The following is a 26,740-nucleotide window of genomic DNA, read 5'->3' as shown; positions in this document are numbered from 1 at the left end:
TTGTGGGTCACACCATCGAAATTTGTACATGACATGCTGATTCACCACAGATTTGCTGTAATAGTTGGTTTTTAGGTGACGGGCAGTGTCTTATTTCACAGGCAGATGTGCTTCAGTTAAGAATCTGATGAGGTGTCACCTGCAGTCTGTATTATGAGGGCTGCAGCTGGATAGCAAGGCCACTAGGAAAGTTACTTGAAACATAATGTTAAATGAACTTCCTGTAAAGGGGTAGCTTGCACACTTAATGATTAAAGAGACATCTTCCTTCACATGTTTATTTATGCTGCTGAAACAATTATGGCATCAGCTACAGCCATGAAGATGAATAGAGATAAATGTTGTGGGTCTGTGTGCAGACAGTATGTGATAGTGGCATACAGGCACCAGAAGCTTTGTAGGCGTTAGAGAAAAATAAATATTAGGTAATGCAAGCTAATGTTAGAGCGCTAGAGTGTATTTAAGCAGTAGTCTGAGTGAAACTATGTGAGTGAGAAAGATTTGGAACATGCAGCTATCTTGTGTAAAGTTGATGTAAATGTTGTGTGTGGCAGTAGGTGTGTGTTATGAAATAACATGATTGAGACAGTAGGAAGAGATGTTGTGACAGCTGAGTGTGATACTGAGGAAGAGAAGAGGCTTTTGCCTGTGCTAGGCTTAGTCTTAATCTTAGGCTTAGACTGGCTGTGATTTGTGTCAGGTTTGCCAATGAGCTGAAGGGGTGCTAGTGACATGTACTTGTGTCAGTGTAGTTGTGGTTTTGGTGTGCTTGCTGACTTGTTATTAGAGTGACGTTTTAGATGTGCATTGGTGATGTAAGGGATAGGTTTATCGCCAGTTTTATCATGTTTTGTTGTGAATGAAAGAGAGTGGAGGAGAACTGCGTAAATGGAGAGCATAGTTTGTGACAAGTGGGTGCAGATATGAAGCGAAACTTGTGTAGGTGGCTGAGGGTATTAGCAGCTGATGTGAGACATGAGAGAGTGAGATTGCGAAAAAAATGTGGAACGCTTCACGATTTTGCGTGTCATCCTTGCGCAGGGGCCATGCTAATCTTCTCTGTATCGTTCCAATTTTAGTATATGTACCGCCGAAGCGAGTACATTCGAGGAGCCCTCTGAAATTGCATATATAGTTATGGCGTCGCGTCAAACATGGTTCGGCTTGGACGTAGCTTTACGCAGCTCTGGCGAGGAACACAAGGCCTGCCGAGTGCTAATCTGTCAATTAATTACTGCGAGGTGTCGTTATTAGTAAGTGGCAGCTCTGTCAACTGTATTATTTGGCAGTATTGGATGTAAAACTTAGATCGTAGAGTCGCTTGCTCTCGCAGCATCCACCCAGAGCAGCAGCAGCTTCACACAGCTGCCGCTAGGCGGCAGCAAGACGTGTTGGCACCTATTGACGCCATGTTCTTACATCCCGAATTTAGTGTCTTACAGGCATACCTATGAAACACACTTCTCTAATGTGTGGGATAAATGACTCTGATTGGAGCTGGTAGCAGGTCTTCAAGACTCTCAAAACAAGTGAATATTTTTGCGAAACTGTCTTCACTGCTAACACAAATTTCATTACTCTTGCAGTGGTACTTTCTTATGATACTAATCGATTTAATGACAGAGTCGCATATGTAAGGCAACTTTTAACTCACACATCAAGTACACCACAAGAAGACACAGTCTGTGACCATGTAAATTATTGAGTAACTCCACAGACACCAAGCATGCTCTTATTCATCCAATGGCGCCAGAAGACAATTGTGACTGCAAGAAGAGACACAGTAGCCTCACGAACCATTAAAAACAGCATTCATATTGCACACTTTGAAACACAGCAGTGTAGGTCATTACTAGGGCATGGATGGGTGAATGCGAGTTGTGTGAGGAATGATGGACATAGTTCCGTTTTCAGTACAATACCAGGTGATATATTTGTGTTGATCCAAGTTTACACAGGGCAGGTCTACTTGACAACAGTGAAACACTGTGATGGAGATGTGTGAATGAGCCTAAAATATTGAGGGGACTTGTGGTAGGAGAAACCAGGTTAGCATTGTGTTAGTAGCTATAGTTATGTTCCTGGGAAATGTCAATCAGATGTAATCCAGTTTGGTGAATGTTGTTATTGCAGGAAGAATTGCTAGTGCAAAACAAAGAGTGATAGATTTAGTATCTGAAAGCAGTTAACAACTGAGTAGCTATTGGTGTCATGTGAGACAAACTGGTTTGTGATGTTGTTGTCTATTCCAAAATCTTGAAGCTTGCTAGTGTTTTGTGTCTAGACTGGCTCTGTATCTGCTTATGTGGTAGAGCTTCTGTGTATGTGACATAATGAATATTGCATGCAGAGATTGTCCAATCTTTCTCCTAGACACAGGATGAGAGGTGCATCAGCTGCAATTATGAACAGCATCGACTTGTATGACATTGATGGGATTCAAAGTGCTGTCACTGCAGGTGACACCTCACCAGATTCTTAACTGAAGCATATCTGCCTGTGTAATGAGCCACTGCCCTTCACCTAAAAACCAACTATTACAGCAAATCTGTGGTGAAGCAGCATGTCATGTACAAATTTCACTGGTGTGACCCACAAAGTATTTTCCCACATGTCTGGCAATCAGCCACTACATATAGTTACCTAAATTAATTTCAAAGGTGTCAGTTAATGAATACCACAACACTGAAGTGTTTAGAAAGCAGACCAGTATGCTAATATTAACATACAGTGTTATATGTTAATATTAGCATACTGGTCTGCTTTCTAAACACTTCAATGTTGTGGTATTCATTGGCTGACACTTTTGAAATTAATTTAGGTAACTATATGTAGTGGCTGATTGCCAGACATGTGGGAAAATACTTTGTGGGTCACACCATCGAAATTTGTACATGACATGCTGATTCACCACAGATTTGCTGTAATAGTTGGTTTTTAGGTGACGGGCAGTGTCTTATTTCACAGGCAGATGTGCTTCAGTTAAGAATCTGATGAGGTGTCACCTGCAGTCTGTATTATGAGGGCTGCAGCTGGATAGCAAAGCCACTAGGAAAGTTACTTGAAACATAATGTTAAATGAACTTCCTGTAAAGGGGTAGCTTGCACACTTAATGATTAAAGAGACATCTTCCTTCACATGTTTATTTATGCTGCTGAAACAATTATGGCATCAGCTACAGCCATGAAGATGAATAGAGATAAATGTTGTGGGTCTGTGTGCAGACAGTATGTGATAGTGGCATACAGGCACCAGAAGCTTTGTAGGCGTTAGAGAAAAATAAATATTAGGTAATGCAAGCTAATGTTAGAGTACTAGAGTGTATTTAAGCAGTAGTCTGAGTGAAACTATGTGAGTGAGAAAGATTTGGAACATGCAGCTATCTTGTGTAAAGTTGATGTAAGGTTTCCAAATGTTGTGTGTGGCAGTAGGTGTGTGTTATGAAATGACATGATTGAGACAGTAGGAAGAGATGTTGTGACAGCTGAGTGTGATACTGAGGAAGAGAAGAGGCTTTTGCCTGTGCTAGGCTTAGTCTTAATCTTAGGCTTAGACTGGCTGTGATTTGTGTCAGGTTTGCCAATGAGCTGAAGGGGTGCTAGTGACATGTACTTGTGTCAGTGTAGTTGTGGTTTTGGTGTGCCTGCTGACTTGTTATTAGAGTGACGTTTTAGATGTGCATTGGTGATGTAAGGGATAGGTTTATCGCCAGTTTTATCATGTTTTGTTGTGAATGAAAGAGAGTGGAGGAGAACTGCGTAAATGGAGAGCATAGTTTGTGACAAGTGGGTGCAGATATGAAGCGAAACTTGTGTAGGTGGCTGAGGGTATTAGCAGCTGATGTGAGACATGAGAGAGTGAGATTGCGAAAAAAATGTGGAACGCTTCACGATTTTGCGTGTCATCCTTGCGCAGGGGCCATGCTAATCTTCTCTGTATCGTTCCAATTTTAGTATATGTACCGCCGAAGCGAGTACATTCGAGGAGCCCTCTCAAATTGTATATATAGTTATGGCGTCGCGTCAAACATGGTTCGGCTTGGACGTAGCTTTACGCAGCTCTGGCGAGGAACACAAGGCTTGCCGACTGCTAATCTGTCAATTAATTACTGCGAGGTGTCGTTATTAGTAAGTGGCAGCTCTGTCAACTGTATTATTTGGCAGTATTGGATGTAAAACTTAGATCTTAGAGTCGCTTGCTCACGCAGCATCCACCCAGAGCAGCAGCAGCTTCACACAGCTGCCGCTAGGCGGCAGCAAGACGTGTTGGCACCTATTGACGCCATGTTCTTACATCCCGAATTTAGTGTCTTACAGGCATACCTATGAAACACACTTCTCTAATGTGTGGGATAAATGACTCTGATTGGAGCTGGTAGCAGGTCTTCAAGACTCTCAAAACAAGTGAATATTTTTGCGAAACTGTCTTCACTGCTAACACAAATTTCATTACTCTTGCAGTGGTACTTTCTTATGATACTAATCGATTTAATGATAGAGTCGCATATGTAAGGCAACTTTTAACTCACACATCAAGTACACCACAAGAAGACACAGTCTGTGACCATGTAAATTATTGAGTAACTCCACAGACACCAAGCATGCTCTTATTCATCCAATGGCGCCAGAAGACAATTGTGACTGCAAGAAGAGACACAGTAGCCTCACGAACCATTAAAAACAGCATTCATATTGCACACTTTGAAACACAGCAGTGTAGGTCATTACTAGGGCATGGATGGGTGAATGCGAGTTGTGTGAGGAATGATGGACATAGTTCCGTTTTCAGTACAATACCAGGTGATATATTTGTGTTGATCCAAGTTTACACAGGGCAGGTCTACTTGACAACAGTGAAACACTGTGATGGAGATGTGTGAATGAGCCTAAAATATTGAGGGGACTTGTGGTAGGAGAAACCAGGTTAGCATTGTGTTAGTAGCTATAGTTATGTTCCTGGGAAATGTCAATCAGATGTAATCCAGTTTGGTGAATGTTGTTATTGCAGGAAGAATTGCTAGTGCAAAACAAAGAGTGATAGATTTAGTATCTGAAAGCAGTTAACAACTGAGTAGCTATTGGTGTCATGTGAGACAAACTGGTTTGTGATGTTGTTGTCTATTCCAAAATCTTGAAGCTTGCTAGTGTTTTGTGTCTAGACTGGCTCTGTATCTGCTTATGTGGTAGAGCTTCTGTGTATGTGACATAATGAATATTGCATGCAGAGATTGTCCAATCTTTCTCCTAGACACAGGATGAGAGGTGCATCAGCTGCAATTATGAACAGCATCGACTTGTATGACATTGATGGGATTCAAAGTGCTGTCACTGCAGGTGACACCTCACCAGATTCTTAACTGAAGCATATCTGCCTGTGTAATGAGCCACTGCCCTTCACCTAAAAACCAACTATTACAGCAAATCTGTGGTGAAGCAGCATGTCATGTACAAATTTCACTGGTGTGACCCACAAAGTATTTTCCCACATGTCTGGCAATCAGCCACTACATATAGTTACCTAAATTAATTTCAAAGGTGTCAGTTAATGAATACCACAACACTGAAGTGTTTAGAAAGCAGACCAGTATGCTAATATTAACATACAGTGTTATATGTTAATATTAGCATACTGGTCTGCTTTCTAAACACTTCAATGTTGTGGTATTCATTGGCTGACACTTTTGAAATTAATTTAGGTAACTATATGTAGTGGCTGATTGCCAGACATGTGGGAAAATACTTTGTGGGTCACACCATCGAAATTTGTACATGACATGCTGATTCACCACAGATTTGCTGTAATAGTTGGTTTTTAGGTGACGGTCAGTGTCTTATTTCACAGGCAGATGTGCTTCAGTTAAGAATCTGATGAGGTGTCACCTGCAGTCTGTATTATGAGGGCTGCAGCTGGATAGCAAGGCCACTAGGAAAGTTACTTGAAACATAATGTTAAATGAACTTCCTGTAAAGGGGTAGCTTGCACACTTAATGATTAAAGAGACATCTTCCTTCACATGTTTATTTATGCTGCTGAAACAATTATGGCATCAGCTACAGCCATGAAGATGAATAGAGTTAAATGTTGTGGGTCTGTGTGCAGACAGTATGTGATAGTGGCATACAGGCACCAGAAGCTTTGTAGGCGTTTGAGAAAAATAAATATTAGGTAATGCAAGCTAATGTTAGAGCGCTAGAGTGTATTTAAGCAGTAGTCTGAGTGAAACTATGTGAGTGAGAAAGATTTGGAACATGCAGCTATCTTGTGTAAAGTTGATGTAAGGTTTCCAAATGTTGTGTGTGGCAGTAGGTGTGTGTTATGAAATGACATGATTGAGACAGTAGGAAGAGATGTTGTGACAGCTGAGTGTGATACTGAGGAAGAGAAGAGGCTTTTGCCTGTGCTAGGCTTAGTCTTAATCTTAGGCTTAGACTGGCTGTGATTTGTGTCAGGTTTGCCAATGAGCTGAAGGGGTGCTAGTGACATGTACTTGTGTCAGTGTAGTTGTGGTTTTGGTGTGCTTGCTGACTTGTTATTAAGAGTGACGTTTTAGATGTGCATTGGTGATGTAAGGGATAGGTTTATCGCCAGTTTTATCATGTTCTGTTGTGAATGAAAGAGAGTGGAGGAGAACTGCGTAAATGGAGAGCATAGTTTGTGACAAGTGGGTGCAGATATGAAGCGAAACTTGTGTAGGTGGCTGAGGGTATTAGCAGCTGATGTGAGACATGAGAGAGTGAGATTGCGAAAAAAAATGTGGAACGCTTCACGATTTTGCGTGTCATCCTTGCGCAGGGGCCATGCTAATCTTCTCTGTATCGTTCCAATTTTAGTATATGTACCGCCGAAGCGAGTACATTCGAGGAGCCCTCTGAAATTGTATATATAGTTATGGCGTCGCGTCAAACATGGTTCGGCTTGGACGTAGCTTTACGCAGCTCTGGCGAGGAACACAAGGCCTGCCGAGTGCTAATCTGTCAATTAATTACTGCGAGGTGTCGTTATTAGTAAGTGGCAGCTCTTTGAACTGTATTATTTGGCAGTATTGGATGTAAAACTTAGATCGTAGAGTCGCTTGCTCTCGCAGCATCCACCCAGAGCAGCAGCAGCTTCACACAGCTGCCGCTAGGCGGCAGCAAGACGTGTTGGCACCTATTGACGCCTTGTTCTTACATCCCGAATTTAGTGTCTTACAGGCATACCTATGAAACACACTTCTCTAATGTGTGGGATAAATGACTCTGATTGGAGCTGGTAGCAGGTCTTCAAGACTCTCAAAACAAGTGAATATTTTTGCGAAACTGTCTTCACTGCTAACACAAATTTCATTACTCTTGCAGTGGTACTTTCTTATGATACTAATCGATTTAATGACAGAGTCGCATATGTAAGGCAACTTTTAACTCACACATCAAGTGCACCACAAGAAGACACAGTCTGTGACCATGTAAATTATTGAGTAACTCCACAGACACCAAGCATGGTCCTATTCATCCAATGGCGCCAGAAGACAATTGTGACTGCAAGAAGAGACACAGTAGCCTCACGAACCATTAAAAACAGCATTCATATTGCACACTTCGAAACTCATCAGTGTAGGTCATTACTAGGGCATGGATGGGTGAATGCGAGTTGTGTGAGATAGTAGTAGGAATGATGGACATAGTTCCGTTTTCAGTACAATACCAGGTGATATATTTGTGTTGATCCAAGTTTACACAGTGCAGGTCTACTTGACAACAGTGAAACACTGTGATGGAGATGTGTGAATGAGCCTAAAATATTGAGGGGACTTGTGGTAGGAGAAACCAGGTTAGCATTGTGTTAGTAGCTATAGTTATGTTCCTGGGAAATGTCAATCAGATGTAATCCAGTTTGGTGAATGTTGTTATTGCAGGAAGAATTGCTAGTGCAAAACAAAGAGTGATAGATTTAGTATCTGAAAGCAGTTAACAACTGAGTAGCTATTGGTGTCATGTGAGACAAACTGGTTTGTGATGTTGTTGTCTATTCCAAAATCTTGAAGCTTGCTAGTGTTTTGTGTCTAGACTGGCTCTGTATCTGCTTATGTGGTAGAGCTTCTGTGTATGTGACATAATGAATATTGCATGCAGAGATTGTCCAATCTTTCTCCTAGACACAGGATGAGAGGTGCATCAGCTGCAATTATGAACAGCATCGACTTGTATGACATTGATGGGATTCAAAGTGCTGTCACTGCAGGTGACACCTCACCAGATTCTTAACTGAAGCATATCTGCCTGTGTAATGAGCCACTGCCCTTCACCTAAAAACCAACTATTACAGCAAATCTGTGGTGAAGCAGCATGTCATGTACAAATTTCACTGGTGTGACCCACAAAGTATTTTCTCACATGTCTGGCAATCAGCCACTACATATAGTTACCTAAATTAATTTCAAAGGTGTCAGTTAATGAATACCACAACACTGAAGTGTTTAGAAAGCAGACCAGTATGCTAATATTAACATACAGTGTTATATGTTAATATTAGCATACTGGTCTGCTTTCTAAACACTTCAATGTTGTGGTATTCATTGGCTGACACTTTTGAAATTAATTTAGGTAACTATATGTAGTGGCTGATTGCCAGACATGTGGGAAAATACTTTGTGGGTCACACCATCGAAATTTGTACATGACATGCTGATTCACCACAGATTTGCTGTAATAGTTGGTTTTTAGGTGACGGGCAGTGTCTTATTTCACAGGCAGATGTGCTTCAGTTAAGAATCTGATGAGGTGTCACCTGCAGTCTGTATTATGAGGGCTGCAGCTGGATAGCAAGGCCACTAGGAAAGTTACTTGAAACATAATGTTAAATGAACTTCCTGTAAAGGGGTAGCTTGCACACTTAATGATTAAAGAGACATCTTCCTTCACATGTTTATTTATGCTGCTGAAACAATTATGGCATCAGCTACAGCCATGAAGATGAATAGAGATAAATGTTGTGGGTCTGTGTGCAGACAGTATGTGATAGTGGCATACAGGCACCAGAAGCTTTGTAGGCGTCAGAGAAAAATAAATATTAGGTAATGCAAGCTAATGTTAGAGCGCTAGAGTGTATTTAAGCAGTAGTCTGAGTGAAACTATGTGAGTGAGAAAGATTTGGAACATGCAGCTATCTTGTGTAAAGTTGATGTAAGGTTTCCAAATGTTGTGTGTGGCAGTAGGTGTGTGTTATGAAATGACATGATTGAGACAGTAGGAAGAGATGTTGTGACAGCTGAGTGTGATACTGAGGAAGAGAAGAGGCTTTTGCCTGTGCTAGGCTTAGTCTTAATCTTAGGCTTAGACTGGCTGTGATTTGTGTCAGGTTTGCCAATGAGCTGAAGGGGTGCTAGTGACATGTACTTGTGTCAGTGTAGTTGTGGTTTTGGTGTGCTTGCTGACTTGTTATTAAGAGTGACGTTTTAGATGTGCATTGGTGATGTAAGGGATAGGTTTATCGCCAGTTTTATCATGTTTTGTTGTGAATGAAAGAGAGTGGAGGAGAACTGCGTAAATGGAGAGCATAGTTTGTGACAAGTGGGTGCAGATATGAAGCGAAACTTGTGTAGGTGGCTGAGGGTATTAGCAGCTGATGTGAGACATGAGAGAGTGAGATTGCGAAAAAAATGTGGAACGCTTCACGATTTTGCGTGTCATCCTTGCGCAGGGGCCATGCTAATCTTCTCTGTATCGTTCCAATTTTAGTATATGTACCGCCGAAGCGAGTACATTCGAGGAGCCCTCTGAAATTGTATATATCGTTATGGCGTCGCGTCAAACATGGTTCGGCTAGGACGTAGCTTTACGCAGCTCTGGCGAGGAACACAAGGCCTGCCGAGTGCTAATCTGTCAATTAATTACTGCGAGGTGTCGTTATTAGTAAGTGGCAGCTCTGTCAACTGTATTATTTGGCAGTATTGGATGTAAAACTTAGATCGTAGAGTCGCTTGCTCTCGCAGCATCCACCCAGAGCATCAGCAGCTTCACACAGCTGCCGCTAGGCGGCAGCAAGACGTGTTGGCACCTATTGACGCCTTGTTCTTACATCCCGAATTTAGTGTCTTACAGGCATACCTATGAAACACACTTCTCTAATGTGTGGGATAAATGACTCTGATTGGAGCTGGTAGCAGGTCTTCAAGACTCTCAAAACAAGTGAATATTTTTGCGAAACTGTCTTCACTGCTAACACAAATTTCATTACTCTTGCAGTGGTACTTTCTTATGATACTAATCGATTTAATGACAGAGTCGCATATGTAAGGCAACTTTTAACTCACACATCAAGTGCACCACAAGAAGACACAGTCTGTGACCATGTAAATTATTGAGTAACTCCACAGACACCAAGCATGGTCCTATTCATCCAATGGCGCCAGAAGACAATTGTGACTGACTGCAAGAAGAGACACAGTAGCCTCACGAACCATTAAAAACAGCATTCATATTGCACACTTTGAAACACAGCAGTGTAGGTCATTACTAGGGCATGGATGGGTGAATGCGAGTTGTGTGAGGAATGATGGACATAGTTCCGTTTTCAGTACAATACCAGGTGATATATTTGTGTTGATCCAAGTTTACACAGGGCAGGTCTACTTGACAACAGTGAAACACTGTGATGGAGATGTGTGAATGAGCCTAAAATATTGAGGGGACTTGTGGTAGGAGAAACCAGGTTAGCATTGTGTTAGTAGCTATAGTTATGTTCCTGGGAAATGTCAATCAGATGTAATCCAGTTTGGTGAATGTTGTTATTGCAGTAAGAATTGCTAGTGCAAAACAAAGAGTGATAGATTTAGTATCTGAAAGCAGTTAACAACTGAGTAGCTATTGGTGTCATGTGAGACAAACTGGTTTGTGATGTTGTTGTCTATTCCAAAATCTTGAAGCTTGCTAGTGTTTTGTGTCTAGACTGGCTCTGTATCTGCTTATGTGGTAGAGCTTCTGTGTATGTGACATAATGAATATTGCATGCAGAGATTGTCCAATCTTTCTCCTAGACACAGGATGAGAGGTGCATCAGCTGCAATTATGAACAGCATCGACTTGTATGACATTGATGGGATTCAAAGTGCTGTCACTGCAGGTGACACCTCACCAGATTCTTAACTGAAGCATATCTGCCTGTGTAATGAGCCACTGCCCTTCACCTAAAAACCAACTATTACAGCAAATCTGTGGTGAAGCAGCATGTCATGTACAAATTTCACTGGTGTGACCCACAAAATATTTTCCCACATGTCTGGCAATCAGCCACTACATATAGTTACCTAAATTAATTTCAAAGGTGTCAGTTAATGAATACCACAACACTGAAGTGTTTAGAAAGCAGACCAGTATGCTAATATTAACATACAGTGTTATATGTTAATATTAGCATACTGGTCTGCTTTCTAAACACTTCAATGTTGTGGTATTCATTGGCTGACACTTTTGAAATTAATTTAGGTAACTATATGTAGTGGCTGATTGCCAGACATGTGGGAAAATACTTTGTGGGTCACACCATCGAAATTTGTACATGACATGCTGATTCACCACAGATTTGCTGTAATAGTTGGTTTTTAGGTGACGGGCAGTGTCTTATTTCACAGGCAGATGTGCTTCAGTTAAGAATCTGATGAGGTGTCACCTGCAGTCTGTATTATGAGGGCTGCAGCTGGATAGCAAGGCCACTAGGAAAATTACTTGAAACATAATGTTAAATGAACTTCCTGTAAAGGGGTAGATTGCACACTTAATGATTAAAGAGACATCTTCCTTCACATGTTTATTTATGCTGCTGAAACAATTATGGCATCAGCTACAGCCATGAAGATGAATAGAGATAAATGTTGTGGGTCTGTGTGCAGACAGTATGTGATAGTGGCATACAGGCACCAGAAGCTTTGTAGGCGTTAGAGAAAAATAAATATTAGGTAATGCAAGCTAATGTTAGAGCGCTAGAGTGTATTTAAGCAGTAGTCTGAGTGAAACTATGTGAGTGAGAAAGATTTGGAACATGCAGCTATCTTGTGTAAAGTTGATGTAAGGTTTCCAAATGTTGTGTGTGGCAGTAGGTGTGTGTTATGAAATGACATGATTGAGACAGTAGGAAGAGATGTTGTGACAGCTGAGTGTGATACTGAGGAAGAGAAGAGGCTTTTGCCTGTGCTAGGCTTAGTCTTAATCTTAGGCTTAGACTGGCTGTGATTTGTGTCAGGTTTGCCAATGAGCTGAAGGGGTGCTAGTGACATGTACTTGTGTCAGTGTAGTTGTGGTTTTGGTGTGCTTGCTGACTTGTTATTAAGAGTGACGTTTTAGATGTGCATTGGTGATGTAAGGGATAGGTTTATCGCCAGTTTTATCATGTTCTGTTGTGAATGAAAGAGAGTGGAGGAGAACTGCGTAAATGGAGAGCATAGTTTGTGACAAGTGGGTGCAGATATGAAGCGAAACTTGTGTAGGTGGCTGAGGGTATTAGCAGCTGATGTGAGACATGAGAGAGTGAGATTGCGAAAAAAATGTGGAACGCTTCACGATTTTGCGTGTCATCCTTGCGCAGGGGCCATGCTAATCTTCTCTGTATCGTTCCAATTTTAGTATATGTACCGCCGAAGCGAGTACATTCGAGGAGCCCTCTGAAATTGTATATATCGTTATGGCGTCGCGTCAAACATGGTTCGGCTAGGACGTAGCTTTACGCAGCTCTGGCGAGGAACACAAGGCCTGCCGAGTGCTAATCTGTCAATTAATTACTGCGAGGTGTCGTTATTAGTAAGTGGCAGCTCTGTCAACTGTATTATTTGGCAGTATTGGATGTAAAACTTAGATCGTAGAGTCGCTTGCTCTCGCAGCATCCACCCAGAGCATCAGCAGCTTCACACAGCTGCCGCTAGGCGGCAGCAAGACGTGTTGGCACCTATTGACGCCTTGTTCTTACATCCCGAATTTAGTGTCTTACAGGCATACCTATGAAACACACTTCTCTAATGTGTGGGATAAATGACTCTGATTGGAGCTGGTAGCAGGTCTTCAAGACTCTCAAAACAAGTGAATATTTTTGCGAAACACAACTCTTGCAGTGGTACTTTATTATGATACTAATCGATTTAATGACAGAGTCGCATATGTAAGGCAACTTTTAACTCACACATCAAGTACACCACAAGAAGACACAGTCTGTGACCATGTAAATTATTGAGTAACTCCACAGACACCAAGCATGGTCCTATTCATCCAATGGCGCCAGAAGACAATTGTGACTGCAACAAGAGACACAGTAGCCTCACGAACCATTAAAAACAGCATTCATATTGCACACTTTGAAACACAGCAGTGTAGGTCATTACTAGGGCATGGATGGGTGAATGCGAGTTGTGTGAGGAATGATGGACATAGTTCCGTTTTCAGTACAATACCAGGTGATATATTTGTGTTGATCCAAGTTTACACAGGGCAGGTCTACTTGACAACAGTGAAACACTGTGATGGAGATGTGTGAATGAGCCTAAAATATTGAGGGGACTTGTGGTAGGAGAAACCAGGTTAGCATTGTGTTAGTAGCTATAGTTATGTTCCTGGGAAATGTCAATCAGATGTAATCCAGTTTGGTGAATGTTGTTATTGCAGGAAGAATTGCTAGTGCAAAACAAAGAGTGACAGATTTAGTATCTGAAAGCGGTTAACAACTGAGTAGCTATTGGTGTCATGTGAGACAAACTGGTTTGTGATGTTGTTGTCTATTCCAAAATCTTGAAGCTTGCTAGTGTTTTGTGTCTAGACTGGCTCTGTATCTGCTTATGTGGTAGAGCTTCTGTGTATGTGACATAATGAATATTGCATGCAGAGATTGTCCAATCTTTCTCCTAGACACAGGATGAGAGGTGCATCAGCTGCAATTATGAACAGCATCGACTTGTATGACATTGATGGGATTCAAAGTGCTGTCACTGCAGGTGACACCTCACCAGATCCTTAACTGAAGCATATCTGCCTGTGTAATGAGCCACTGCCCTTCACCTAAAAACCAACTATTACAGCAAATCTGTGGTGAAGCAGCATGTCATGTACAAATTTCACTGGTGTGACCCACAAAGTATTTTCTCACATGTCTGGCAATCAGCCACTACATATAGTTACCTAAATTAATTTCAAAGGTGTCAGTTAATGAATACCACAACACTGAAGTGTTTAGAAAGCAGACCAGTATGCTAATATTAACATACAGTGTTATATGTTAATATTAGCATACTGGTCTGCTTTCTAAACACTTCAATGTTGTGGTATTCATTGACTGACACTTTTGAAATTAATTTAGGTAACTATATGTAGTGGCTGATTGCCATACATGTGGGAAAATACTTTGTGGGTCACACCATCGAAATTTGTACATGACATGCTGATTCACCACAGATTTGCTGTAATAGTTGGTTTTTAGGTGACGGGCAGTGTCTTATTTCACAGGCAGATGTGCTTCAGTTAAGAATCTGATGAGGTGTCACCTGCAGTCTGTATTATGAGGGCTGCAGCTGGATAGCAAGGCCACTAGGAAAGTTACTTGAAACATAATGTTAAATGAACTTCCTGTAAAGGGGTAGCTTGCACACTTAATGATTAAAGAGACATCTTCCTTCACATGTTTATTTATGCTGCTGAAACAATTATGGCATCAGCTACAGCCATGAAGATGAATAGAGATAAATGTTGTGGGTCTGTGTGCAGACAGTATGTGATAGTGGCATACAGGCACCAGAAGCTTTGTAGGCGTTAGAGAAAAATAAATATTAGGTAATGCAAGCTAATGTTAGAGCGCTAGAGTGTATTTAAGCAGTAGTCTGAGTGAAACTATGTGAGTGAGAAAGATTTGGAACATGCAGCTATCTTGTGTAAAGTTGATGTAAGGTTTCCAAATGTTGTGTGTGGCAGTAGGTGTGTGTTATGAAATGACATGATTGAGACAGTAGGAAGAGATGTTGTGACAGCTGAGTGTGATACTGAGGAAGAGAAGAGGCTTTTGCCTGTGCTAGGCTTAGTCTTAATCTTAGGCTTAGACTGGCTGTGATTTGTGTCAGGTTTGCCAATGAGCTGAAGGGGTGCTAGTGACATGTACTTGTGTCAGTGTAGTTGTGGTTTTGGTGTGCTTGCTGTGATGTTATTAAGAGTGACGTTTTAGATGTGCATTGGTGATGTAAGGGATAGGTTTATCGCCAGTTTTATCATGTTCTGTTGTGAATGAAAGAGAGTGGAGGAGAACTGCGTAAATGGAGAGCATAGTTTGTGACAAGTGGGTGCAGATATGAAGCGAAACTTGTGTAGGTGGCTGAGGGTATTAGCAGCTGATGTGAGACATGAGAGAGTGAGATTGCGAAAAAAATGTGGAACGCTTCACGATTTTGCGTGTCATCCTTGCGCAGGGGCCATGCTAATCTTCTCTGTATCGTTCCAATTTTAGTATATGTACCGCCGAAGCGAGTACATTTGAGGAGCCCTCTGAAATTGTATATATGGTTATGGCGTCGCGTCAAACATGGTTCGGCTTGGACGTAGCTTTACGCAGCTCTGGCGAGGAACACAAGGCCTGCCGAGTGCTAATCTGTCAATTAATTACTGCCAGGTGTCGTTATTAGTAAGTGGCAGTTCTGTCAACTGTATTATTTGGCAGTATTGGATGTAAAACTTAGATCGTAGAGTCGCTTGCTCTCGCAGCATCCACCCAGAGCATCAGCAGCTTCACACAGCTGCCGCTAGGCGGCAGCAAGACGTGTTGGCACCTATTGACGCCATGTTCTTACATCCCGAATTTAGTTTCTTACAGGCATACCTATGAAACACACTTCTCTAATGTGTGGGATAAATGACTCTGATTGGAGCAGGTAGCAGGTCTTCAAGACTCTCAAAACAAGTGAATATTTTTGCGAAACTGTCTTCACTGCTAACACAAATTTCATTACTCTTGCAGTGGTACTTTCTTATGATACTAATCGATTTGATGACAGAGTCGCATATGTAAGGCAACTTTTAACTCACACATCAAGTACACCACAAGAAGACACAGTCTGTGACCATGTAAATTATTGAGTAACTCCACAGACACCAAGCATGGTCCTATTCATCCAATGGCGCCAGAAGACAATTGTGACTGACTGCAAGAAGAGACACAGTAGCCTCACGAACAATTAAAAACAGCATTCATATTGCACACTTTGAAACACAGCAGTGTAGGTCATTACTAGGGCATGGATGGGTGAATGCGAGTTGTGTGAGGAATGATGGACATAGTTCCGTTTTCAGTACAATACCAGGTGATATATTTGTGTTGATCCAAGTTTACACAGGGCAGGTCTACTTGACAACAGTGAAACACTGTGATGGAGATGTGTGAATGAGCCTAAAATATTGAGGGGACTTGTGGTAGGAGAAACCAGGTTAGTATTGTGTTAGTAGCTATAGTTATGTTCCTGGCAAATGTCAATCAGATGTAATCCAGCTTGGTGAATGTTGTTATTGCAGGAAGAATTGCTAGTGCAAAACAAAGAGTGATAGATTTAGTATCTGAAAGCAGTTAACAACTGAGTAGCTATTGGTGTCATGTGAGACAAACTGGTTTGTGATGTTGTTGTCTATTCCAAAATCTTGAAGCTTGCTAGTGTTTTGTGTCTAGACTGGCTCTGTATCTGCTTATGTGGTAGAGCTTCTGTGTATGTGACATAATGAATATTGCATGCAGAGATTGTCCACTCTTTCTCCTAGACACAGGATGAGAGGTGCATCAGCTGCAATTATGAACAGCATCGACTTGTATGACATTGATGGGATTCAAAGTGCTGTCACTGCAGGTGACACCTCACCAGATTCTTAACTGAAGCATATCTGCCTGTGTAATGAGCCACTGCCCTTCACCTACAAACCAACTATTACAGCAAATCTGTGGTGAAGCAGCATGTCATGTACAAATTTCACTGGTGTGACCCACAAAGTATTTTCCCACATGTCTGGCAATCAGCCACTACATATAGTTACCTAAATTAATTTCAAAGGTGTTAGTTAATGAATACCACAACACTGAAGTCTTTAGAAAGCAGACCAGTATGCTAATATTAACATACAGCGTTATATGTTAATATTAGCATACTGGTCTGCTTTCTAAACACTTCAATGTTGTGGTATTCATTGGCTGACACTTTTGAAATTAATTTAGGTAACTATATGTAGTGGCTGATTGCCAGACATGTGGGAAAATACTTTGTGGGTCACACCATCGAAATTTGTACATGACATGCTGATTCACCACAGATTTGCTGTAATAGTTGGTTTTTAGGTGACGGGCAGTGTCTTATTTCACAGGCAGATGTGCTTCAGTTAAGAATCTGATGAGGTGTCACCTGCAGTCTGTATTATGAGGGCTGCAGCTGGATAGCAAGGCCACTAGGAAAGTTACTTGAAACATAATGTTAAATGAACTTCCTGTAAAGGGGTAGCTTGCACACTTAATGATTAAAGAGACATCTTCCTTCACATGTTTATTTATGCTGCTGAAACAATTATGGCATCAGCTACAGCCATGAAGATAAATAGAGATAAATGTTGTGGGTCTGTGTGCAGACAGTATGTGATAGTGGCATACAGGCACCAGAAGCTTTGTAGGCGTTAGAGAAAAATAAATATTAGGTAATGCAAGCTAATGTTAGAGCGCTAGAGTGTATTTAAGCAGTAGTCTGAGTGAAACTATGTGAGTGAGAAAGATTTGGAACATGCAGCTATCTTGTGTAAAGTTGATGTAAGGTTTCCAAATGTTGTGTGTGGCAGTAGGTGTGTGTTATGAAATGACATGATTGAGACAGTAGGAAGAGATGTTGTGACAGCTGAGTGTGATACTGAGGAAGAGAAGAGGCTTTTGCCTGTGCTAGGCTTAGTCTTAATCTTAGGCTTAGACTGGCTGTGATTTGTGTCAGGTTTGCCAATGAGCTGAAGGGGTGCTAGTGACATGTACTTGTGTCAGTGTAGTTGTGGTTTTGGTGTGCTTGCTGACTTGTTATTAGAGTGACGTTTTAGATGTGCATTGGTGATGTAAGGGATAGGTTTATCGCCAGTTTTATCATGTTCTGTTGTGAATGAAAGAGAGTGGAGGAGAACTGCGTAAATGGAGAGCATAGTTTGTGACAAGTGGGTGCAGATATGAAGCGAAACTTGTGTAGGTGGCTGAGGGTATTAGCAGCTGATGTGAGACATGAGAGAGTGAGATTGCGAAAAAAATGTGGAGCGCTTCACGATTTTGCGTGTCATCCTTACGCAGGGGCAATGCTAATCTTCTCTGTATCGTTCCAATTTTAGTATATGTACCGCCGAAGCGAGTACATTCGAGGAGCCCTCTGAAATTGTATATATAGTTATGGCGTCGCGTCAAACATGGTTCGGCTTGGACGTAGCTTTACGCAGCTCTGGCGAGGAACACAAGGCCTGCCGAGTGCTAATCTGTCAATTAATTACTGCGAGGTGTCGTTATTAGTAAGTGGCAGCTCTGTCAACTGTATTATTTGGCAGTATTGGATGTAAAACTTAGATCGTAGAGTCACTTGCTCTCGCAGCATCCACCCAGAGCAGCAGCAGCTTCACACAGCTGCCGCTAGGCGGCAGCAAGACGTGTTGGCACCTATTGACGCCATGTTCTTACATCCCGAATTTAGTGTCTTACAGGCATACCTATGAAGCACACTTCTCTAATGTGTGGGATAAATGACTCTGATTGGAGCTGGTAGCAGGTCTTCAAGACTCTCAAAACAAGTGAATATTTTTGCGAAACTGCCTTCACTGCTAACACAAATTTCATTACTCTTGCAGTGGTACTTTCTTATGATACTAATCGATTTAATGACAGAGTCGCATATGTAAGGCAACTTTTAACTCACACATCAAGTACACCACAAGAAGACACAGTCTGTGACCATGTAAATTATTGAGTAACTCCACAGACACCAAGCATGGTCCTATTCATCCAATGGCGCCAGATGACAATTGTGACTGCAACAAGAGACACAGTAGCCTCACGAACCATTAAAAACAGCATTCATATTGCACACTTTGAAACACAGCAGTGTAGGTCATTACTAGGGCATGGATGGGTGAATGCGAGTTGTGTGAGGAATGATGGACATAGTTCCGTTTTCAGTACAATACCAGGTGATATATTTGTGTTGATCCAAGTTTACACAGGGCAGGTCTACTTGACAACAGTGAAACACTGTGATGGAGATGTGTGAATGAGCCTAAAATATTGAGGGGACTTGTGGTAGGAGAAACCAGGTTAGCATTGTGTTAGTAGCTATAGTTATGTTCCTGGGAAATGTCAATCAGATGTAATCCAGCTTGGTGAATGTTGTTATTGCAGGAAGAATTGCTAGTGCAAAACAAAGAGTGATAGATTTAGTATCTGAAAGCAGTTAACAACTGAGTAGCTATTGGTGTCATGTGAGACAAACTGGTTTGTGATGTTGTTGTCTATTCCAAAATCTTGAAGCTTGCTAGTGTTTTGTGTCTAGACTGGCTCTGTATCTGCTTATGTGGTAGAGCTTCTGTGTATGTGACATAATGAATATTGCATGCAGAGATTGTCCAATCTTTCTCCTAGACACAGGATGAGAGGTGCATCAGCTGCAATTATGAACAGCATCGACTTGTATGACATTGATGGGATTCAAAGTGCTGTCACTGCAGGTGACACCTCACCAGATTCTTAACTGAAGCATATCTGCCTGTGTAATGAGCCACTGCCCTTCACCTAAAAACCAACTATTACAGCAAATCTGTGGTGAAGCAGCATGTCATGTACAAATTTCACTGGTGTGACCCACAAAGTATTTTCCCACATGTCTGGCAATCAGCCACTACATATAGTTACCTAAATTAATTTCAAAGGTGTCAGTTAATGAATACCACAACACTGAAGTGTTTAGAAAGCAGACCAGTATGCTAATATTAACATACAGTGTTATATGTTAATATTAGCATACTGGTCTGCTTTCTAAACACTTCAATGTTGTGGTATTCATTGGCTGACACTTTTGAAATTAATTTAGGTAACTATATGTAGTGGCTGATTGCCAGACATGTGGGAAAATACTTTGTGGGTCACACCATCGAAATTTGTACATGACATGCTGATTCACCACAGATTTGCTGTAATAGTTGGTTTTTAGGTGACGGGCAGTGTCTTATTTCACAGGCAGATGTGCTTCAGTTAAGAATCTGATGAGGTGTCACCTGCAGTCTGTATTATGGGGGCTGCAGCTGGATAGCAAGGCCACTAGGAAAGTTACTTGAAACATAATGTTAAATGAACTTCCTGTAAAGGGGTAGCTTGCACACTTAATGATTAAAGAGACATCTTCCTTCACATGTTTATTTATGCTGCTGAAACAATTATGGCATCAGCTACAGCCATGAAGATGAATAGAGATAAATGTTGTGGGTCTGTGTGCAGACAGTATGTGATAGTGGCATACAGGCACCAGAAGCTTTGTAGGCGTTAGAGAAAAATAAATATTAGGTAATGCAAGCTAATGTTAGAGTGCTAGTGTGTATTTAAGCAGTAGTCTGAGTGAAACTATGTGAGTGAGAAAGATTTGGAACATGCAGCTATCTTGTGTAAAGTTGATGTAAGGTTTCCAAATGTTGTGTGTGGCAGTAGGTGTGTGTTATGAAATGACATGATTGAGACAGTAGGAAGAGATGTTGTGACAGCTGAGTGTGATACTGAGGAAGAGAAGAGGCTTTTGCCTGTGCTAGGCTTAGTCTTAATCTTAGGCTTAGACTGGCTGTGATTTGTGTCAGGTTTGCCAATGAGCTGAAGGGGTGCTAGTGACATGTACTTGTGTCAGTGTAGTTGTGGTTTTGGTGTGCTTGCTGACTTGTTATTAGAGTGACGTTTTAGATGTGCATTGGTGATGTAAGGGATAGGTTTATCGCCAGTTTTATCATGTTCTGTTGTGAATGAAAGTGAGTGGAGGAGAACTGCGTAAATGGAGAGCATAGTTTGTGACAAGTGGGTGCAGATATGAAGCGAAACTTGTGTAGGTGGCTGAGGGTATTAGCAGCAGATGTGAGACATGAGAGAGTGAGATTGCGAAAAAAATGTGGAACGCTTCACGATTTTGCGTGTCATCCTTGCGCAGGGGCCATGCTAATCTTCTCTGTATCGTTCCAATTTTAGTATATGTACCGCCGAAGCGAGTACATTCGAGGAGCCCTCTGAAATTGTATATATAGTTATGGCGTCGCGTCAAACATGGTTCGGCTTGGACGTAGCTTTACGCAGCTCTGGCGAGGAACACAAGGCCTGCCGAGTGCTAATCTGTCAATTAATTACTGCGAGGTGTCGTTATTAGTAAGTGGCAGCTCTGTCAATTGTATTATTTGGCAGTATTGGATGTAAAACTTAGATCGTAGAGTCGCTTGCTCTCGCAGCATCCACCCAGAGCAGCAGCAGCTTCACACAGCTGCCGCTAGGCGGCAGCAAGACGTGTTGGCACCTATTGACGCCATGTTCTTACATCCCAAATTTAGTGTCTTACAGGCATACCTATGAAACACACTTCTCTAATGTGTGGGATAAATGACTCTGATTGGAGCTGGTAGCAGGTCTTCAAGACTCTCAAAACAAGTGAATATTTTTGCGAAACACAACTCTTGCAGTGGTACTTTCTTATGATACTAATCGATTTAATGACAGAGTCGCATATGTAAGGCAACTTTTAACTCACACATCAAGTACACCACAAGAAGACACAGTCTGTGACCATGTAAATTATTGAGTAACTCCACAGACACCAAGCATGGTCCTATTCATCCAATGGCGCCAGAAGACAATTGTGACTGCAACAAGAGGCACAGTAGCCTCACGAACCATTAAAAACAGCATTCATATTGCACACTTTGAAACACAGCAGTGTAGGTCATTACTAGGGCATGGATGGGTGAATGCGAGTTGTGTGAGGAATGATGGACATAGTTCCGTTTTCAGTACAATACCAGGTGATATATTTGTGTTGATCCAAGTTTACACAGGGCAGGTCTACTTGACAACAGTGAAACACTGTGATGGAGATGTGTGAATGAGCCTAAAATATTGAGGGGACTTGTGGTAAGAGAAACCAGGTTAGCATTGTGTTAGTAGCTATAGTTATGTTCCTGGGAAATGTCAATCAGATGTAATCCAGTTTGGTGAATGTTGTTATTGCAGGAAGAATTGCTAGTGCAAAACAAAGAGTGATAGATTTAGTATCTGAAAGCAGTTAACAACTGAGTAGCTATTGGTGTCATGTGAGACAAACTGGTTTGTGATGTTGTTGTCTATTCAAAAATCTTGAAGCTTGCTAGTGTTTTGTGTCTAGACTGGCTCTGTATCTGCTTATGTGGTAGAGCTTCTGTGTATGTGACATAATGAATATTGCATCCAGAGATTGTCCAATCTTTCTCCTAGACACAGGATGAGAGGTGCATCAGCTACAATTATGAACAGCATCGACTTGTATGACATTGATGGGATTCCAAGTGCTGTCACTGCAGGTGACACCTCACCAGATTCTTAACAGACGTATATCTGCCTGTGTAATGAGCCACTGCCCTTCACCTAAAAACCAACTATTACAGCAAATCTGTAGTGAAGCAGCATGTCATGTACAAATTTCACTGGTGTGACCTACAAAGTATTTTCCCACATGTCTGGCAATCAGCCACTACATATAGTTACCTACATTAATTTCAAACGTGTCAGTTAATGAATACCACAACACTGAAGTGTTTAGAAAGCAGACCAGTATGCTAATATTAACATACAGTGTTATATGTTAATATTAGCATACTGGTCTGCTTTCTAAACACTTCAATGTTGTGGTATTCATTGGCTGACACTTTTGAAATTAATTTAGGTAACTATATGTAGTGGCTGATTGCCAGACATGTGGGAAAATACTTTGTGGGTCACACCATCGAAATTTGTACATGACATGCTGATTCACCACAGATTTGCTGTAATAGTTGGTTTTTAGGTGACGGGCAGTGTCTTATTTCACAGGCAGATGTGCTTCAGTTAAGAATCTGATGAGGTGTCACCTGCAGTCTGTATTATGAGGGCTGCAGCTGGATAGCAAGGCCACTAGGAAAGTTACTTGAAACATAATGTTAAATGAACTTCCTGTAAAGGGGTAGCTTGCACACTTAATGATTAAAGAGACATCTTCCTTCCATGTTTATTTATGTTGCTGAAACAATTATGGCATCAGCTGCAGCCATGAAGATGAATAGAGATAAATGTTGTGGGTCTGTGTGCAGACAGTATGTGATAGTGGCATACAGGCACCAGAAGCTTTGTAGGCGTTAGAGAAAAATAAATATTATGTAATGCAAGCTAATGTTAAAGCGCTAGAGTGTATTTAAGCAGTAGTCTGAGTGAAACTATGTGAGTGAGAAAGATTTGGAACATGCAGCTATCTTGTGTAAAGTTGATGTAAGGTTTCCAAATGTTGTGTGTGGCAGTAGGTGTGTGTTATGAAATGACGTGATTGAGACAGTAGGAAGAGATGTTGTGACAGCTGAGTGTGATACTGAGGAAGAGAAGAGGCTTTTGCCTGTGCTAGGCTTAGTCTTAATCTTAGGCTTAGACTGGCTGTGATTTGTGTCAGGTTTGCCAATGAGCTGAAAGGGTGCTAGTGACATGTACTTGTGTCAGTGTAGTTGTGGTTTTGGTGTGCTTGCTGACTTGTTATTAGAGTGACGTTTTAGATGTGCATTGGTGATGTAAGGGATAGGTTTATTGCCAGTTTTGTCATGTTCTGTTGTGAATGAAAGAGAGTGGAGGAGAACTGCGTAAATGGAGAGCATAGTTTGTGACAAGTGGGTGCAGATATGAAGCGAAACTTGTGTAGGTGGCTGAGGGTATTAGCAGCTGATGTGAGACATGAGAGAGTGAGATTGCGAAAAAAATGTGGAACGCTTCACGATTTTGCGTGTCATCCTTGCGCAGGGGCCATGCTAATCTTCTCTGTATCGTTCCAATTTTAGTATATGTACCGCCGAAGCGAGTACATTCGAGGAGCCCTCTGAAATTGTATATATAGTTATGGCGTCGCGTCAAACATGGTTCGGCTTGGACGTAGCTTTACGCAGCTCTGGCGAGGAACACAAGGCCTGCCGAGTGCTAATCTGTCAATTAATTACTGCGAGGTGTCGTTATTAGTAAGTGGCAGCTCTGTCAACTGTATTATTTGGCAGTATTGGATGTAAAACTTAGATCGTAGAGTCGCTTGCTCTCGCAGCATCCACCCAGAGCAGCAGCAGCTTCACACAGCTGCCGCTAGGCGGCAGCAAGACGTGTTGGCACCTATTGACGCCATGTTCTTACATCCCGAATTTAGTGTCTTACAGGCATACCTATGAAACACACTTCTCTAATGTGTGGGATAAATGACTCTGATTGGAACTGGTAGCAGGTCTTCAAGACTCTCAAAAAAAGTGAATAATTTTGCGAAACTGTCTTCACTGCTAACACAAATTTCATTACTCTTGCAGTGGTACTTTCTTATGATACTAATCGATTTAAAGACAGAGTCGCATATGTAAGGCAACTTTTAACTCACACATCAAGTACACTACAAGAAGACACAGTCTGTGACCATGTAAATTATTGAGTAACTCCACAGACACCAAGCATGGTCCTATTCATCCAATGGCGCCAGAAGACAATTGTGACTGCAACAAGAGACACAGTAGCCTCACGAACCATTAAAAACAGCATTCATATTGCACACTTTGAAACACAGCAGTGTAGGTCATTACTAGGGCATGGATGGGTGAATGCGAGTTGTGTGAGGAATGATGGACATAGTTCCGTTTTCAGTACAATACCAGGTGATATATTTGTGTTGATCCAAGTTTACACAGGGCAGGTCTACTTGACAACAGTGAAACACTGTGATGGAGATGTGTGAATGAGCCTAAAATATTGAGGGGACTTGTGGTAGGAGAAACCAGGTTAGCATTGTGTTAGTAGCTTTAGTTATGTTCCTGGGAAATGTCAATCAGATGTAATCCAGTTTGGTGAATGTTGTTATTGCAGGAAGAATTGCTAGTGCAAAACAAAGAGTGATAGATTTAGTATCTGAAAGCAGTTAACAACTGAGTAGCTATTGGTGTCATGTGAGACAAACTGGTTTGTGATGTTGTTGTCTATTCCAAAATCTTGAAGCTTGCTAGTGTTTTGTGTCTAGACTGGCTCTGTATCTGCTTATGTGGTAGAGCTTCTGTGTATGTGACATAATGAATATTGCATCCAGAGATTGTCCAATCTTTCTCCTAGACACAGGATGAGAGGTGCATCAGCTACAATTATGAACAGCATCGACTTGTATGACATTGACGGGATTCAAAGTGCTGTCACTGCAGGTGACACCTCACCAGATTCTTAACTGAAGCATATCTGCCTGTGTAATGAGCCACTGCCCTTCACCTAAAAACCAACTATTACAGCAAATCTGTGGTGAAGCAGCATGTCATGTACAAATTTCACTGGTGTGACCCACAAAGTATTTTCCCACATGTCTGGCAATCAGCCACTACATATAGTTACCTAAATTAATTTCAAAGGTGTCAGTTAATGAATACCACAACACTGAAGTGTTTAGAAAGCAGACCAGTATGCTAATATTAACATACAGTGTTATATGTTAATATTAGCATACTGGTCTGCTTTCTAAACACTTCAATGTTGTGGTATTCATTGGCTGACACTTTTGAAATTAATTTAGGTAACTATATGTAGTGGCTGATTGCCAGACATGTGGGAAAATACTTTGTGGGTCACACCATCGAAATTTGTACATGACATGCTGATTCACCACAGATTTGCTGTAATAGTTGGTTTTTAGGTGACGGGCAGTGTTTTATTTCACAGGCAGATGTGCTTCAGTTAAGAATCTGATGAGGTGTCACCTGCAGTCTGTATTATGAGGGCTGCAGCTGGATAGCAAGGCCACTAGGAAAGTTACTTGAAACATAATGTTAAATGAACTTCCTGTAAAGGGGTAGCTTGCACACTTAATGATTAAAGAGACATCTTCCTTCACATGTTTATTTATGCTGCTGAAACAATTATGGCATCAGCTGCAGCCATGAAGATGAATAGAGATAAATGTTGTGGGTCTGTGTGCAGACAGTATGTGATAGTGGCATACAGGCACCAGAAGCTTTGTAGGCGTTAGAGAAAAATAAATATTAGGTAATGCAAGCTAATGTTAGAGCGCTAGAGTGTATTTAAGCAGTAGTCTGAGTGAAACTATGTGAGTGAGAAAGATTTGGAACATGCAGCTATCTTGTGTAAAGTTGATGTAAGGTTTCCAAATGTTGTGTGTGGCAGTAGGTGTGTGTTATGAAATGACGTGATTGAGACAGTAGGAAGAGATGTTGTGACAGCTGAGTGTGATACTGAGGAAGAGAAGAGGCTTTTGCCTGTGCTAGGCTTAGTCTTAATCTTAGGCTTAGACTGGCTGTGATTTGTGTCAGGTTTGCCAATGAGCTGAAAGGGTGCTAGTGACATGTACTTGTGTCAGTGTAGTTGTGGTTTTGGTGTGCTTGCTGACTTGTTATTAGAGTGACGTTTTAGATGTGCATTGGTGATGTAAGGGATAGGTTTATCGCCAGTTTTATCATGTTCTGTTGTGAATGAAAGAGAGTGGAGGAGAACTGCGTAAATGGA

The 26,740-nt window shown here is 41.4% G+C and overlaps 9 non-coding genes across 9 annotated transcripts; all 9 read right to left on the bottom strand.

Annotated features, from left to right (window-relative positions):
* Positions 1 to 996: 996 nt before the first annotated feature.
* LOC126093418 (U6 spliceosomal RNA) lies at positions 997 to 1,103 on the bottom strand. Its single transcript, XR_007521577.1, has one exon. It is a non-coding gene; the product is annotated as a U6 spliceosomal RNA (small nuclear RNA).
* Positions 1,104 to 3,871: 2,768 nt separating this feature from the next.
* LOC126093416 (U6 spliceosomal RNA) lies at positions 3,872 to 3,978 on the bottom strand. Its single transcript, XR_007521576.1, has one exon. It is a non-coding gene; the product is annotated as a U6 spliceosomal RNA (small nuclear RNA).
* Positions 3,979 to 6,748: 2,770 nt separating this feature from the next.
* On the bottom strand, positions 6,749 to 6,855 carry LOC126093415 (U6 spliceosomal RNA). Its single transcript, XR_007521575.1, has one exon. It is a non-coding gene; the product is annotated as a U6 spliceosomal RNA (small nuclear RNA).
* Positions 6,856 to 9,634: 2,779 nt separating this feature from the next.
* LOC126093414 (U6 spliceosomal RNA) lies at positions 9,635 to 9,741 on the bottom strand. Its single transcript, XR_007521574.1, has one exon. It is a non-coding gene; the product is annotated as a U6 spliceosomal RNA (small nuclear RNA).
* Positions 9,742 to 12,514: 2,773 nt separating this feature from the next.
* LOC126093413 (U6 spliceosomal RNA) lies at positions 12,515 to 12,621 on the bottom strand. The gene has a single exon (XR_007521573.1). It is a non-coding gene; the product is annotated as a U6 spliceosomal RNA (small nuclear RNA).
* Positions 12,622 to 15,365: 2,744 nt separating this feature from the next.
* Positions 15,366 to 15,472, bottom strand: LOC126093412 (U6 spliceosomal RNA). The gene has a single exon (XR_007521572.1). It is a non-coding gene; the product is annotated as a U6 spliceosomal RNA (small nuclear RNA).
* A 2,772-nt stretch (positions 15,473 to 18,244) lies between these two features.
* On the bottom strand, positions 18,245 to 18,351 carry LOC126093485 (U6 spliceosomal RNA). The gene has a single exon (XR_007521635.1). It is a non-coding gene; the product is annotated as a U6 spliceosomal RNA (small nuclear RNA).
* Positions 18,352 to 21,119: 2,768 nt separating this feature from the next.
* Positions 21,120 to 21,226, bottom strand: LOC126093410 (U6 spliceosomal RNA). The gene has a single exon (XR_007521571.1). It is a non-coding gene; the product is annotated as a U6 spliceosomal RNA (small nuclear RNA).
* A 2,742-nt stretch (positions 21,227 to 23,968) lies between these two features.
* On the bottom strand, positions 23,969 to 24,075 carry LOC126093409 (U6 spliceosomal RNA). The gene has a single exon (XR_007521570.1). It is a non-coding gene; the product is annotated as a U6 spliceosomal RNA (small nuclear RNA).
* Positions 24,076 to 26,740: the final 2,665 nt, after the last annotated feature.

Source organism: Schistocerca cancellata, chromosome 7 (genome assembly GCF_023864275.1).
Source record: "Schistocerca cancellata isolate TAMUIC-IGC-003103 chromosome 7, iqSchCanc2.1, whole genome shotgun sequence".
NCBI classification, from domain to species: domain Eukaryota; kingdom Metazoa; phylum Arthropoda; class Insecta; order Orthoptera; family Acrididae; genus Schistocerca; species Schistocerca cancellata.
The sequence above is the reverse complement of the archived record's forward strand: the minus strand, read 5'-3'. Positions and strand labels throughout refer to the sequence as shown.